Raw genomic sequence first — 5891 nt, 5'->3', positions numbered from 1 at the left:
CCGCTGCGCGCACCGAAGATATCCGTTGTCCGACATTGATCAGTGCAAAATATCCAAGTCCCGAGGGGATCAGGCGTGGCAGCTGCTGCTACTACTACTTGCGCATTTTTTGATCGAACGTGTACAAGCTGAAGTCTCGAGGAGTAGTCTGTGCAGCCGCTAATCAAGTTGTCGCTGCTACGTACTGCTTCACGTCAAATCCATATCGATGGATACTACTTCAACTAGTACTATTCACATCACGTGGAGGCCAAGGCTGATTGCTAGTTCAATTTTTGGACTTTTCCATCTCTAATTGCTACACGTGCATTCAAAGCTACCATGTGCTACTGTTCCTAGTTTCGTTTGATCCCCATATTAAATTCTGTCAGGAATTTTTCTACTTCTACTCGTACTACTTTGCGTACACAGATCTAATCTACTCATGGCTTCCATGAAGTACGACCTTCCGCTGCTTAACCATGACATAAGGTTTACCATATGGCAAGTCAAGATGCGGGCGTTGTTGGCACATGCCGACTATGATGAAGTATTGGATAGTTTTGGGAAGCAAAGGATTCAGGGATGGACTGATGAGGAGAAAAGAACAGACCGTAAGGCTTTGTTACAAATTCAACTCTATTTGCATAATAATATTTTGCAGGAAGTTTTGAGCGAGAAAACTACCACCGCTCTCTGGTTAAAGCTATAAGGGATTTGCATGACTAAAGATCTTACCAGCAAGATGCATCTGAAGCAAAAATTATTCCTACACAGGTTACCCGAGGGAGGTAATATTATGAATCATATTTCAGAAATTAAAGAGATCATATCTGATCTAGCTGCAATGGATGTTAATTATGAAGAGGAAGATACAACTTTAATGTTCCTTTGTTCACTACCAAGTTCTTATACCAATTTTAGAGACACCATATTATACAGTCATGACACTCTCACACTTAATGAAGTTTATGAAGCTTTGAACTCCAAGGATAAGATGAAACTGATGGTGCCTCATGATGGTTCGAGTTCATCCCAAGCCGAGCGATTAGTTGTTCGTGGCAGGACAAAGGAGAAGAACTGACATAATGGAAACAATTGCAAAAGTAAGAACGACTATAGGGGCTGGTCGCAATCCAGAGACAATAAGTGTTGCAGGTATTGCAAGAGAGATGTGCATGACATCTCTAAGTGTTTCAAGTTGTAGAACAAAGAAAAGAGGAAAGGTAACAAACAGGGTGAAAATTCTGCTAACGTTGCTCGTTATGATAGTTCCCATAATGCTCTTGTCTTTATTGCTGGATGTGCTTAGGCCAATGATGAGTGGGTACATGACACTACATGTACTTTTCATAGGTGCCCACATAGAGATTGGTTTGCTACTTTTGATTCTACTACTGCTGGTGGTTCTGTTTTGGGTTTTGATAATTCACCATGCAAGATTGAAGGCACAGGTTCCGTTTGAATCAAGATGTTTGATGGCACAATCAGAACTTTGACAGATGTTCGGTATATTCCGAAGATGAAGAGAAATCTTATTTCTATGAGTGCCTTGATGCAATACAAATATTCAGGTGGAGATAGTGTTTTGAAAGTCACCAAAGGTTCCCTTATTGTGATGAAAGGTGACTTAAGTACGACCAATGGTCTTTATTACCTTCGAGGTTCTACCGTTTCAGGTAATGCTACTCCAGTTCTTTCATGGAATTCTGATTGTGATGCTGCTAACCTTTGGCATAGGCGTCTTCGACATATGAGTGAGCTTGGTTTAGCAAAGTTAAATAAGAGAGGTCTTCTTGATGGATATGAACCTGGTAAATTAAAATTTTGTGAGCATTGTATCTTCGACAAGGACAAGAGGGTGAAGTTCAACACTTCGAATCATACAACCGAAGGAATTCTTGGTTATGTGCATTCAGATTTATGGGGCCATCGCGCAAGAAGTCACTAGGTGGTGCTAGTTACATGCTGACTATTATTGATGATTATTCGAGAAATGTTTGGCTTATTTCTTTAAGCGTACATATCAATCATTCTCAGCATTCATGGAGTGGAAGATTATGATTGAGAGACGAACTAAAAAAAGATAAAGATACTTCACACTGATAATGGTATGGAATTCTGTTCTAAGCAATTTAAGAATTATTGCAAGTCTGAAGGCATTGTTAGACAGTACACCGTTCCTTATACCCCTAAACAAAAGGGTGTTGCTGAGCGTATGAATAGGACCATTATTTCTAGAGCCCATTGCATGCTTTCCAATGCAGGTTTGCATAGGCGTTTTTGGGACGAGGCCGCTTCCACTGGTTATTATCTCATTAACCGTTCATCATCTATTGCTCTTAATAAGAAAACTCCAATTGAGGCATGGTCTGGTTCACCTGTTGATTATTCATAGTTGAGAGTTTTTGGTTGCACTGCATATGCCCGTGTTGATAATGGAAAATTAGAGCCTAGGGCTGTTAAGTGCATCTTTCTTGGTTATAAGTCTGCTGTTAAAGGTTTTAAATTGTGGAATCCTGAAACCCAGAAGGTTGTTATTAGAAGAAATGTTATCTTTAATTAATCTGCTATGTTACGTGATGTTCCATCTACCTATGTTCCTGATGAGAGTGAAAACATGCTACTATTCAACATCCTATTGTTCCATCCAGTTGGAATCTCGCACGTGATAGAGTTAGATGGGGTATTAATAAACTTGACAGGTTAATTGAAGGGTGCAATATTGTTTCTTTTCCTTTATCTGTTGTAGAAGAAATTGAAGGTAATGCTGAGCCTTCTTCATATTCCGAGGCCATTATTTCTGGTGATAGTAATAAGTGGATGACCGCTATATATGCATGATGAGATGGAATCACTTGAAAAGAATGTCACTAGGGATTTAGTAAGATTATCTAGAGAGAAGAAACCTATTCATTGCTAGTGGGTTTTGAAAAGGAAAGAAGGTGTTTCTCCTAATGATGAGACAAGATATAAAGCAAGGTTAGTTGCTAAAGGTTATAAACAGATTCAAGGTATTGACTATAACGAAGTCTTTTCTCCTGTTGTGAAGCATAACTCTATTTGCACATTACTCAGTATTGTTGCCATTCATGATTTTGAGCTTGAACAATTAGATGTTAAAACTGCACTTTTACATGGAGAATTAGAAGAGTATATTTATATGGAACAACCTGAAGGTTGTGTTATTCCTGAAAAAGAAAAGCTTGTCTGTATGTTAAAGAAATCTCTTTATGGATTGAAGCAATCCCCTAGATAGTGGTACAATAGATTTGACACTTTTATGCCCTCTCAAGGTTTCGAAAGGTCTAATTATGATAGTTGTGTTTATTTGAAAAATGTAAATGGTTCGAATATTTATTTGCTCCTTTAAGTTGATGATATGCTAATTGCTGCAAAGAGTATGTCAGATATGAATGAACTACAGAAGCAGTTGAGTAATGAATTTGAGATGAAGGATATGGGTGCAGCAAAGAAAATACTTGACATGGAAATATCCAGAGATAGACCGTCTGGAAAAGTATATCTAAGTTAGAAGGGATATATTGATAAAGTTCTTCATCGTTTTAATATGCATAATGCCAAGCCAGTGATTACTCCGTTAGCTGCACACTTCAAATTATCATCATCCTTATGTCCTAAGTCAGATGCCGATATTGAGTACATGTCTAGAGTTCCGTATTCGAGTGCAATTAGTTCACTTATGTATGCCATGGTTTGTTCTCGTCCAGATTTATCTTATGCATTGAGTGTTGTCAGTAGATACATGGCTAATCCTGGAAAAGAGCATTGGAAGGCAGTTTATTGGATTTTCAGATACGTGTGAGGTACTTCCAATGCTTATTTACAGTTTGGGAAAACTAGAGATGGACTTGTTGGTTTTGTTGATTCTGATTTTGCTGGTGATTTGGATAAGAGAAGATCACTCACAGGTTATGTTTTCACCATTGGTGTTTGTCCTGTGAGTTGAAGAGCAACTTTGCAGTCTATCGTGGCTAGTTCCACTACTGATGCTGAGTATATGGCTATTTCTGAGGCATGCAAAGAAGCTACCTGGTTGAGAGGTTTATACACTGAGCTTTGTGGAGATTCATCTTGCCTTACCGTATTTAGCGACAGTCAAAGTGCTATATATCTTACAAATAATCCAATGTATCATGAGAGAACAAAGCACATTGATGTCAGATATCACTATATTCGAGATGTTGTAGCTGAAGGTGATTTGAAGGTATGCAAGATAAGTACTCATGATAATCTAGCAGATATGAAGACAAAGCCAGTTCCTACCAATAAGTTTGAGCTTTGCTTAGGCTTAGTTGGTATTTCATAGTAGTCCCATGAACTTTGGCGCAGAAGGTGTTTATGTTGATTTGGATGGAGTTATCTACTTTCTTCGACTACTGGAGGGAATTTGGCTCGAGGTGGAGATTGCGGAATTGTGATCCAAATTCTAGTACCATGTTGGACTAGACGTAGTACGACCGGTGTGGGCGCTGCGTTGACGTCAATGAAGGAAATATGCCCTAGAGGCGATAATAAAGCTGTTATTTCATATTTCCTTATTCATGATAAATGTTTATTATTGATGCTAGAATTGTATTGATCGAAATCCTCACTACATGTGTGAATACATAGACAAACACTATGTCCCTAGTGAGCCTCTACTTGACTAGCTCGTTGATCAAAGATGGTTAATGTTTCCTGAGCATAGACATGTGTTGTCATTTGATAACGAGATCACATCATTAGGAGAATGATGTGATGGACAAGAGCCATCCGTTAGCTTAACGTTATGATCGTTTAGTTTTATTGTTATTTCTTTCTTCATGTCAAATACATATTCCTTCGACTATGAGATTATGCAACTCCCGGATACCGGAGGAATACCTTGTGTGCTATCAAACGTCACAACGTAACTGGGTGATTATATAGATGTTGTACGGGTATCTCCGAAGGTGTTTGTTTGGTTGGCATAGATCGAGATTAGGATTTGTCACTCCGAGTATCGGAGAGGTATCTCTGGGCCCTCTTGATAATACACATCATAAGCTTGCAAGAAAACGACTAAGGAGTTGGTCACGAGGTGATGTATTACGGAACGAGTAAAGAGACTTGCCAGTAACGAGATTGAAATAGGTATGAAGATACCGACGATCGAATCTCGGGCATGTAACATACCGATGGACAAAGGGAATAACGTATGTTGTCCTAACGGTTCGACCGATAAAAGTCTTCATAGAATATGTAGGAGCCAATATGAGCATCCAGGTTCCGTTGTTTGTTATTAAATAGAGCGGTCTCTCGGTCATGTCTACATAGTTCTCGAACTCGTAGGGTTCGCACGCTTCACGTTCGATGACGATATTGTATTATATGAGTTATGTGATCTAGCGACAGTATGTTATTCGGAGTCTCGGATGAGATCACAGACATGACGAGGAGTCCAGAAATGGTCGAGAGGTAAAGATTGATATATAGTATGATGGTATTCGGGCACCAAAAGTGTTCTGGAGGGTACCAGGTACATATAGGGTCACCGGAAGGGGTTCCGAGCACCCCCAGGAAAGATATGGGCTTAATGGGCCAAGGGAGGGATAGACCAGCCCACAAGGGGCTGGAGCGCCCCTCCACCAGGCCGGCCAGATCTAGGGAAAGTAAAGGGGGAAGGACAAGTCCTTCCTTCCTTCCCTTCCTCAAGGGAGAAAGGAAAGGGGGGGGGGGACGCCACCTCCCCCTTCCTTCCCCTGGCACCTATACAAGGAAGGGGGGCGAACCAGGGCAGGTGCCCAAGTGGGATTCAGCCCCAATTGGGGCAGCCCTTGGCCTCTCGCCTCTCCCTGCCACTTATATATATGAGGGGGGCGCCTAGAACACACAACGCCAATTGTTAGCCGTGTGCGGCGCCCCCCTCC

This window comes from Triticum urartu, chromosome 3A (genome assembly GCF_056163025.1).
Source record: "Triticum urartu cultivar PI428250 chromosome 3A, HENAU_Tu73, whole genome shotgun sequence".
NCBI classification, from domain to species: domain Eukaryota; kingdom Viridiplantae; phylum Streptophyta; class Magnoliopsida; order Poales; family Poaceae; genus Triticum; species Triticum urartu.
Note: the sequence above shows the minus strand (reverse complement) of the source record.